The 10,928-nt window shown below is 30.1% G+C and overlaps 1 pseudogene; it reads right to left on the bottom strand.

The window, feature by feature from the left end:
* Positions 1-5,775: 5,775 nt before the first annotated feature.
* Positions 5,776-10,923, bottom strand: LOC120209217 (annotated as a pseudogene).
* Between the last annotated feature and the right edge of the window lie 5 nt (positions 10,924-10,928).

The raw sequence follows: 10,928 nt of genomic DNA, 5'->3' as shown, positions 1-10,928 counted from the left end.
AGTTAAAATATGGATTAAAATTGGAGTTGAATATCCGAGCTTGATAGTCCAACAATGGCGGCAACAATAGAAAGCTAGAAGATGAGAGAGAAAAAATCCTTCTCTTTCCTCTAATATGCATTCACACTCACAGTGGGTTCACCCCCACCAAATTATCTAAATATCAGTCAGAGTTTTACATGCACTCCTCGTCCTATTTTATTTATCTACGAGATAAGGTTCTCGTATACCTATGTTATATTTTTTCTATTCATGAAGTAATACAAAGCCTCCGTCGTGAATACCTCACCGGACATAAGAAGAAGAAAATGAAATCAAAGACAGATAATATGTAGATAGATATGGCTCAGAATTGCATGTTGTAAACCATGGTCCATGGATGTTCATAAGAAAAGGAAGACGCATATATTTAACAAGAAACTGGTGTTTCCCTGTAAACTAAATTATGACACAGCTTCAAGTAGCATAAAATATAAACTGGAAAAATAAAATATCACTTGTATAATTTATCCAAAATAAAAATACCTTTAAAGTTAACCCTAAACCCTAATAAATCAAAATCATAGCCCATTTTATCATAAAATTCTTAAACCATTAACCTAAAAAATTGAAATTAAAAGAAAATATTAAAATGTTTATTTTCTTGACGTGTCTTTCGTTTGATTTTATTTACGAAAAGGTGTGTTTAATTAAACGCGCCTTTGTGCTTTATAGTGTACATAAAATATTACTTTAATAATTAGAGAATAATATTATGTTTATATACAAGGGTGGATGCAAAGCATGTTGAAGATGGATATGTGCTCATTCTAGAATCTGAATTTTTTTATATTAATTGTTTATTATACTATTATATTCACCATAAAACTTATTTATTTTTATCAATACAAATTTTTTTAATAATTAATATATATTTATTCACTCTAAAAAAATATTTATGGATCTATCACTATAGATAATACTCTCATAAATGATATGTACGTGTAAAATTCTCCCAACAAATAAGTTATTTTTCTTGCTTTTTTAAAAAATATTAATAATATCTTTTGTTAGTTAAAATTATGCTGGCTTCTAGAAGATGTTTCTTCCTTTTATTTATTTATTTTTATGTATAAGGCTTGTTACAGATGAGAAGTAGGGGGCCATATGCAGGATTTTCCACAATTATTCCGCGAGTCAATTGCCCACCAACTTCTTTTCTGAATTATGGATTTTTTTAGCGATTTTCCAAAAACAAATCACCCTTTTTCCTCTTTATTTCTCTGTAGACATAATTTTATCTTTATTTCTTGATGTTACGCTGATGTGACACTATATGTTGAAAGGTGAGATTATGCATAAAAAATTAAATACTAATTTCGTAAATATTTTTCAAATAGTATCAAATATGTAATTAATTTTTATTAGGGTGATATTTGTGTAAAAATGTCAACTTTATTTATTTATTTTTGTGTGTAAAAAAAACTTTCTACATTAAAATCTTTAAATATTCTTTTTCCAATTATTTTATAACTCGAAATTTTTTGATTTTTACATGAAATTACACAATGTATAACTAGTATAGGAAAACTTTGAGTGTAAGTAATTTAAAATATGAATAATTTTATAAAAATTTTATAACTAGCATATCAAAATAACAAAATGATTAATGATTAAGATGCAGTGATGAAGATAAGAAAGTAAATGTTAAAGAATAAGTTATTCAAATCAAATTCTACTAAATTTTGCTAAGTTCATCAGGTTACACATACCTCATACGTTACTGCTCATTTACCATCTCGCAGAGGTATGTGGTAGTAATTTATATTTCCTATATACAGGTTTTTATTTCCAAACTTCTTTGCTTCCTCAATTGTAATTAAAAATGAATAAATAATATTAATTGTTGTTAAAAAATAATAATTAATGAATAATAATTCATTTGATCTCTCCATTGTAATTAAAATTTTATTTTAATATTTTTTTATATTTTTAAAAAATTAATTTTAAAAGTCAATAAATTTTTAAAAAATATATAAAATTTATAATTTTTTAAATTATAAAATATTTCTTATCATCATCATCATTTTGTAAAAGAAATACTATTTATAAAACTTTTATAAAATTATTCATATTTTGAATTACTTACATTCAAAGTTTTCCTACACTAGATTATACGTATTGTGTAATTTCATGCAAAAATCAAAATTTGTCAAGTTATAAAATAATTTGCAAAAGAATATTTAAAGATTTTAATGCAGAAAGATTTTTATGCACACACAAAAAATAAATAAATAAAATTGACGTTTTTACACAAATATCATCATAATAAAAATTAATTATATATTTGGTATCATTTTAAAAATATTTATGAAATTAATACTAGATTTTTTACACGTTTAGTAAGACACGGTGTCTTTAATACGTAGAAAAGGGTGTTAGATCAGGAAATAAAGATGAAAGGGTGTCTGATAGAAAAATAAAGATGAAAAAGGTGATTTTTAAGAACAATCGCCGGTTTTGTGGGGGCATTTAATTATTAGAATTAATCTGCATCCTCTCTCATCCATTGGCTAACCTACTAAAGGTTGGATTTTTTGTTTATTTTTTATTATATTATAAATATTCACAATTCGATTTGGTTCTAATATAAATAAATTTAGAAGCCATCCGTATATTTGCAAATTATTTTTTTAAAGAATAACAAAGGAAATGGGAGGAATTGAACCTGAATCAATGGAAAAGAAAGTGCATGTGTCTCACCACTACACCAAGCTTACGTTTGTTAAAAATTAAAACACAGATGATTGTGATTAGTTTGCTTGAGTTGAAACGCTCCTTGTTAACAAACTGTCCCGATAAAAGGAGGATTTATTCACATTGGATTACAACTTTTTGAAAGCTCATAAAGTATTAGAGGTTATGATCCACTTCAAGGTTTTCTATGCTCCTAGAACTTATAATTTTGTGGCTTATACTCTAGATATGTGGATTCATAGGTTTGGCAAAGCTTTATATTTTGACTCAGTTTGTCATGAGCTTATATCGTTTGTTGTATCTAACGATTATGCTTATGGTAATACAAGTTCTTAGGACACTTTTTTCTTCGTATAGGTTTAGAAGGGCTTTTTAATAAGTCTCATTTTTTTAATATATATATACATATATAAGAACGAAATTAAAATTAAACATTGAAAAGAATAAAATTTATTAAATATTTAAATTAAAAAATAAAAAATAAAAATAAAAATAATTTTTTTATTTACTTATTATATAAATTCAAAAACAAAAACAATATTGAATTGAAAATATTTGAACACTAAACAAATCACTGCGTCCCAACCACTAATACATAGAATCATGGTAGAAGCAAGATACAGTACAAAATATGTTCTTATGTGGAAGTCTACATATTCTACACGTGGATAACTCAGGGATTGAGAGGAAAATGTCTTCTTAATTAAAAAAAAAATACATGTGGTGGACTCCTTAAATAAATGTAATATTTTATATCATTAAATAGAACAAATAATATAAATTTAACATTTTATATTATTAAGTTATTTCATATTTTTTATAAAAAAATATATGAAATAATTATAAAAGAGGTATACTTATAATATTATAAAAATATTTATTTATTTTTAAAATTCAATTAATTATTTATTTGAAATAATATTACTTTCAAATTATCTATTTAATTTTAAATAATTTAAAATTAGGGTAAATTATACGTTTACTATACAAATATTACTAGTAATATGGTTCCGTACAATATTATTTGAAATTAATACATAATTTAAAAATAATATTATTTTAAATAAGTAAATAATTTTAAATAAATAAATAAATATTTTTAAAATATTTTTATAATATTATAAATACTTTTTTAAATAATTTAATATAAATTTTATAAATACATAAAATAACTATTTAATAATTTTTTATTTCCAAATATAGTAAAAATTATTCTTTAATTTAATAATGATACAAGTAAAATATTAAGTTAGATATAATAAAAATATATTTACATTATAGCTGATTGACTAAATTTTTTATCATTAATTTAAAGTGTCGTATATTCGAAATTTATAATCATAAGAAAATATTGATTTTGTGGTGATATTATTGTATAAGTTAAATACAAAATATGATAAAATTAATATAAACAACTAGCTTAATTCAATGGTTGAGTTTCTTGTATTTCATGTAAGAGACCTAGGTTTAATTCATGCTAAGTGCAATAATAGTTTCTTTTATTTTATCATCATAATTGGTGACTCGTATCACCATTTAATTGATTGAATAAAATTAATTAAAAATATTGGAGAAATCGAAAATGATGTGGAAATAAAAAAAATTGAAATGTCATGCCATATCAAATTATTGTTAATGGTTTTGAAAAAAAAAATAAGTATTAAAATAAAATAAAAATAACAGTGTAAATACTAAACATATAAATTATCCTTTTAATATTTACTTAATAAAAATAAGTTAATTTTTTAATATGTCGTTTTAGTGGTATGTTTGTTGTAGTGTGAGACTTACGTTATAGACTCATCCATCCATACCCAAAATAAATACTAAAAGGAAATCCTAAAAGATAACAACAAAGAGAAAAACTGCACAGTGGAAAAAAATCCTTTTTTTTTTATTTTCATAAAAAAGTATCTTTATAGGCAACGTTTTGCACATGTAATAGTTTCTTAAACTCCATACAATTTCTTACTTTTCAGAATAAATAAGTTATAACGTAATTATTAAAAACAATAACCTTAAAGTATTTTTTAAATAGATAAAATACTCAAAAGTATATCCTTATAAAAGGGGTAAAACTACATCATTCTACACGTTATTTTTCTTTAGAAAATCAAATTAAACATCTAAAATCAATAAAATAATGTTTATGATGTTAAAGTGATATATTGGCTTGAAGCTCTTGAAAAGAAATCTCGTGTTTAACCACTTAATTAAATTAAGAATTTATTGAAATTTTACCAAAAGTATATTTAGGTTTAATTATGAAAAAGTGTACAAATTATACCCTTTTTGTTTAGAAATTTATTTATTTTTGTTAATATAGGAGTTTAACATTTTGGATGTTACTATTTTAAATGTTTTGTTCGTCACGAATGTTAAAAATCTCGTCAATCACTCAAAATGTGACATGTGATGTGTTTACATTTTTTTATTATTTTTGGAAACTTGAAATTGCTATTACTTAAAAAAAATCTAATTTTTTTTTAAAAAATCCCAAAATCTTTAATCTTAAAATATTAACCACACTCATTGATCAATTATCCTCTTATCGTAGTCTCAATCTCCCAATCTTAAAAATCCCTAAATCTAAACTATAAATTCCTAAAACCTAAGATCAAAACCCCTACATTCCAATTAAGATTAGGGGCTGCGTGGGTTGCGGGTGGTGGTCAATGGGTGAGTGGGTGATTGGCGACAATAATAGTGGTCGATGGCGGAATTTTAGAGTTTTATGAATTTTGAGTAATTTTAAAATATATGAAAATTAATTTTAAAAAAATTAAAAGAAATTAAAATTTGACCACATGTTAAATACTAATTGATTAAATGATTTTTAATAATTTTTTAATAGTCTTCATAGACCAAACACTGAAAATGATGGCGTAAAAACCATTAGACGTCTTTTAAAATGCATAAAGTAGAAGATACAAAATTATAATTTCCTATAATAACAAGTCAAGGAAATTGTTATAAGAAACTACTAAAAAATGATTTCTATATTAAAGCCTTCTTAGGATCTCTTATTAAAATAAAAAAAATTATTCAAAGCTATTGTAAAAAGAAAATGGTTTCTACAGGTAGTAGTTCATCCCAACTTCAATCAAACATGTCTGAGGAATGTTGAGAACCACAGCCGGAGCCCTGCAGTTCTTACGCAAGAACGAGTAGGCCACGTGGATGAAAAATCTCTTCAACCATGGCGCATTCAGTTTCGTTTTTATATGAGAGTGCCCCAACACATGCCACCCCAGATTGCTTAGCTTCGACTAGCTCCGACAGCTCGTCCTTCACGTTCAGATCCTTGTATGTCATATCCTGCTGCAGATTGAACCTTACCCGCCGCCTTAGGGTATACCCCGGCGATTCCATCTCGTATGTGGATTGCAGGTACTGCAATACCAGTGACTTGCTGCTGTTCAAGAAGGTAGGAGGCATTGAACTGCTTCCATTTTGCTCGAGTTCGGATATTTCTAACCGTTTGCCAAACTTTTCAGAAGTCCGTACAACGGCCATTCGCCCGTCGACAGATCCTTCTAGGGTTCTGCAACCTTCAACTTCTAGTTGGAAAAATTCCGCTACGCTCATGACAAGGTCGTTCTCGAAATCATCTTCATTCTTTTGCACATCTTTGTAACCATTTCGAACGATACATCGGTACATCCGGAAATATTTGGGACCGATGCGGCCTATGAGATACCGTCTTTCTGCGGGACATATCGTACAAGGACAGTCTTCTCACAAACAAAGACAATCACTTGATAAAACGTCGAAAGATTTGTTAGAAAACGGGTAAATGTGGCAGGAACTCCGCTGACCAACACAGTGAAAATAAGGCCTATCCCCGGGACTCGGACAATTCCGAGACTAGGACCCAGTGTGAGGATCTGTTTCATGGAAACTTTGTTCTGCAAATCATATAAATACTTCTTCTTAGAACCATAATGCCAGACATACATGATGAGCATGAAGATCCCAGAGAGAACGAGAGGAATCCATCCGCCTTTAGGGATTTTTACGAAAGACGATGCCAGGAAGATGATCTCAACTGACCCGAAGACAAGGAAAAATAGAAGAGCGAGCCCAAGACTCTGACACCACACAAAATTAATTAACAACGCTGTCAAACATGTTGTCACAAATGTTACGGACATACAGGCAAGTCCTGCAATAAAGAGTGTGATCATATTTTCAGATTCGAACAGTAAAGAAGATCTAACTAATGCAAAACACTAAATCAATAAAAATTCTGACCTTAATTTTCTAAAGTAATATTTGATAGATCTAACCAATGCAAAGGCATAGAAATTATGTATCAAAAAACAAAAGAGAAAAATAAAAAGTATTATAAACTATGGTTTAAGTGTGAATGAATGCAACTTACCGTAGGCATTTCCCAAATGATTTGTGTCTTTAAAACCAACTGTGACAGCCAGACAGAATCAGACGGACCCAATTGATCTCCGGAACGTATATCTGACCACGGATCCATTTCGATTTATGTACAACTTTGACACGCAGAAAACATCTTATGGCGTAGCATTGTTTCAAATAGAGAATGTGACAGAGATTATAGACTGGCTAGCGACGATTGCAGCCAAAGTTGCCATCACAAAAAGTGGCCAAAACATGGAATCTACAACCATGGCAAGAATATTCTGTAAAAAAATAATAACAAAATAAAATTTGAAGTGACTATAGGCAAAGGCTATATATCATTCTTGTTTAACAATGAACTGATGCAAGAATTATTGTGGCTGGCAGTCCAGAAATTCTAGAAGAATTGCATGATTACATATCTTAAAGAAAGGATATTGATGAGATAGTATAAGCATAATATGACAATGAAATGTTTTGGTTTTTTGTATTGTGTTTAGAACTTCTTACAAATGGTATGAAAAACTTTAGACATGCTGCAAATAGGATATCATATAACCCTGAATTAGAAGAGCACAAAATAAGAAGCTTACCTGGAATGGAAGCATAGAAGCTCGTTGATACCGCAGCAAAATTCTTTGAGATAAAAGCAGCCTGCCCCATGTATTGAAGCACTAGACATGGATAAATTATGCAAACAAAGGATAACTGCATATAAAAACAAGCTTTCAGAGTTTTTCTTGGACAACATAACAAATTATATGAGCCCATTGAGTAGCCTCAGTGTTTAAAGGGAGTGTTGTTCTCCCTTGAGATCTTGGGTTCGAGCAGCTGCATTTGCAGGGTGTACGATTGTATGATAGAATGAACAAACTCAAAAGACTAGGTTAGATGCAACAATTGTACGATTGAGGCATGAACTTCAACATTCAACAAAAAGTAAGAATAGCTGCACTACAGATAATGGAAAAAGTTTGTTTCCCTCTGGACAAACACATAAAACAACTATGGAATTAACACCAAACATTCCTTTTTGCCTCCCTTTTTATTCAAACGCATGACATGGTTTACACAGCCACAATTTGAACCATTCAGCCAAGTTTCTTGAGTGACAACCATAATCATTCTACTTTGTAGGATGCTAACAAATTCCAAAAACAATTGTAACTGTGCACATGGAACTCTTGCAAGTTAATCCCCTTCCTTAAGAAAAAGGCCCCATTGAAAGTAAATATGAAAAGTATAACACGATTATATGACATAGGTACAACAAAATTACTCAGGAAAAATGACCACCATGCTTGAGTTCCCTCTGCTAAACCATCTTTCTTCATGCTAGAAGGGAAAAATTACAACACAATGCCCATCAATCCGCTCAGTTGGTTCAAAAAACTGAACAGTTGAACAGTATCCTGGCTATGCATTAATGAAAAATATTTCCTTTTTTCCACAATGAGCCAAAGCCAGAATAAAACTTTGGCCTCAAGTGCTCTTATTTCTTAACTATGCCAGGAAGAATCACTAAATGCATTAAATTCTCTTTAACAGTTGGTTTGCATACCCTTATTGATGAAGCTGTGTATTGGCCAAGGTCTGCAAACATAGCTTCAGTTCCTGTAGTTGACAAGAAAAGCAGGCATGAATCTAGAAAAATGGATACTGGTTAACTGAACTTCTATCGAATACCAAATCTCGAGTTTACCAGTGATACACAAAAGAATTCCTCCAAGAGAAATCCAACCATCATATCCAGTGTCCCTAAAGAATGTGTAGATATAAAAGGGAGAAAGGGCCTTGTAAACTCTTGGGTTCCACTTAAGGATATTGTAAAGACCAATAGCCGCAATGGACAGTGACCATAAATCACTATAGGGGAAAACATGAAGGCCACACTATAGGTGCCACGGTGCTGTAAAACAAAAAGGCCAACCAACAAAAGACAGGCTATGACAAGCACCACACCTGTGTATAGAAAAAATTGTTAGAAGTTCAAATGGCAATATATGAAGCAAGGATCAAAATTTTTTGAATATAAGAGGAAAAAGAGCATAACCCCATCACAATCTGTCCTTTTCATATAGCAAGGCATATTTTTCATTGATGACAACATCAGAACTAAGACTAGATCCAGTCCTGTTTATCTGTTATAACTTTACAACATTTTATTTGGTATAAGAAATCAGTTTAATATCTAACAAGACACCATTTGCCTGAAACTTCATACGCATGGTACTCACTAATTCCATAAAAGACATTAAAAGCTTACAAACAGGTTAAAAGATCAATATTGTTTTCCAGAGAGCTGTACTAACCATAATGCAAATTGTTTGATCGATCTTTGACCCCTTCGATGGATGAACGAACTGAAATTGCAAATAATAATGATTAGCACATAAATTGAGCATTGATGACCAGCACGAGTAAATGTTAAGCGATTAATGAAATCATCAACATAAAATTGAATAGGAAAACAAAGGCACATACTGGACCATAGTCACATGGATCGCGGTACGCTCCGGTAAGGGAACGTGGAACGGGATCACAATTCGCTAGGTCCCTAAAATTCGGTACGAGGGGGATAGACTCGTTTCGGATCGCTCCGGTATAATGTACCATATAAATTGGTACAATGTACCAGTTTCTTAGGTTGCTATTTTTCTACATCAAATTTTATAAGTAACTTCAAGACTTCAAATATCTTAAAGTAACTCAGTGAAATAAATAAACTTTAATCTTTTTTACTTTCATTTAATATAATTTAAGCTTCTACTCTTAATTACGTGACTTATCGTTTGACATAATAATAATAATAATAAAAACAAAATTCAATCTAATAAAATATAGTTTTAAACTTATCAAAAAATATATAGTTTTAACATAAAAGTTACTTTTATACTAAAATAGAATTTTAGAGGGATCAAAAAGTAAAAGATTAATCTCTAAATTTGAATAGAATAGATGATCTAAAATCAAAATCAGACCAAAACTAAATGAAATATATTTTATATAAAAACTAGGCTCTTCCCACTTTTATTTTTAATTTTACATCTCTTATTTTGCCATCTCTCTCTCTTTCTAAATCCCTTCATTTATCTTTTTTGCTTTCTCTTCTCTCCATAATCGAAGATGCGTGAGATCCTTCACATTCAAGGTGGCCAGTGCGGCAACCAAATCGGAGCCAAGTTTTGAGAGGTTGTTTGTGCCGAGCACGGCATAGATCCAACCGGTCGTTACCAAGGAGACCAAGATCTTCAACTCGAGAGAATCAATGTCTACTACAACGATGATGGGCTCTTCCAGCTCCGGTGAGGTCACGATGACAACACCTAAGGTAAGTTTCGGTTTTTGTTTCTTTTTCTCTTTTGTTTTTCCTTTTTGTCTTTCAATTTTCCCCTAAAAACTCACTGTTTTTTTTCTGGTTTCCTCGAATGATTTCCCCTCTCCCTCTTCTTCTCCTCTGATTTTTTCTCTCTCAAATCCCGAATCCCTTATTTTTCTGATTGCATCTCCTCTTATCCCTGCTGCAGAACTACGATGTACCGAATCGTGATTTTGAAACGACCTGAAACGCATTCGTACCGCGTTTTGGATCGCAGCGTACAGTACGTAGATCGTGGGCTATTGAGCGATTTATGTAACTATCTACTGGACATTGTGGGGGAGGAAGCCAACACACATGACCAGGCAAGTACCAAACAAAACTAGAAGAAGCAAAGCAGTTTTTGCCTTTTTATGCCTGTCGGCAAACTTTTTGAGGGATGACGACTGTGGATTTTTGCACGAGTAACGGGGATCATGATATGTAGAAAGCTCTT

Source organism: Hibiscus syriacus, unplaced genomic scaffold (genome assembly GCF_006381635.1).
Source record: "Hibiscus syriacus cultivar Baekdansim isolate YM2019G1 unplaced genomic scaffold, ASM638163v2 tig00018463_pilon, whole genome shotgun sequence".
In the NCBI taxonomy this organism is placed as follows: domain Eukaryota; kingdom Viridiplantae; phylum Streptophyta; class Magnoliopsida; order Malvales; family Malvaceae; genus Hibiscus; species Hibiscus syriacus.
Note: the sequence above shows the minus strand (reverse complement) of the source record. Positions and strands in the feature narration are given on the sequence as shown.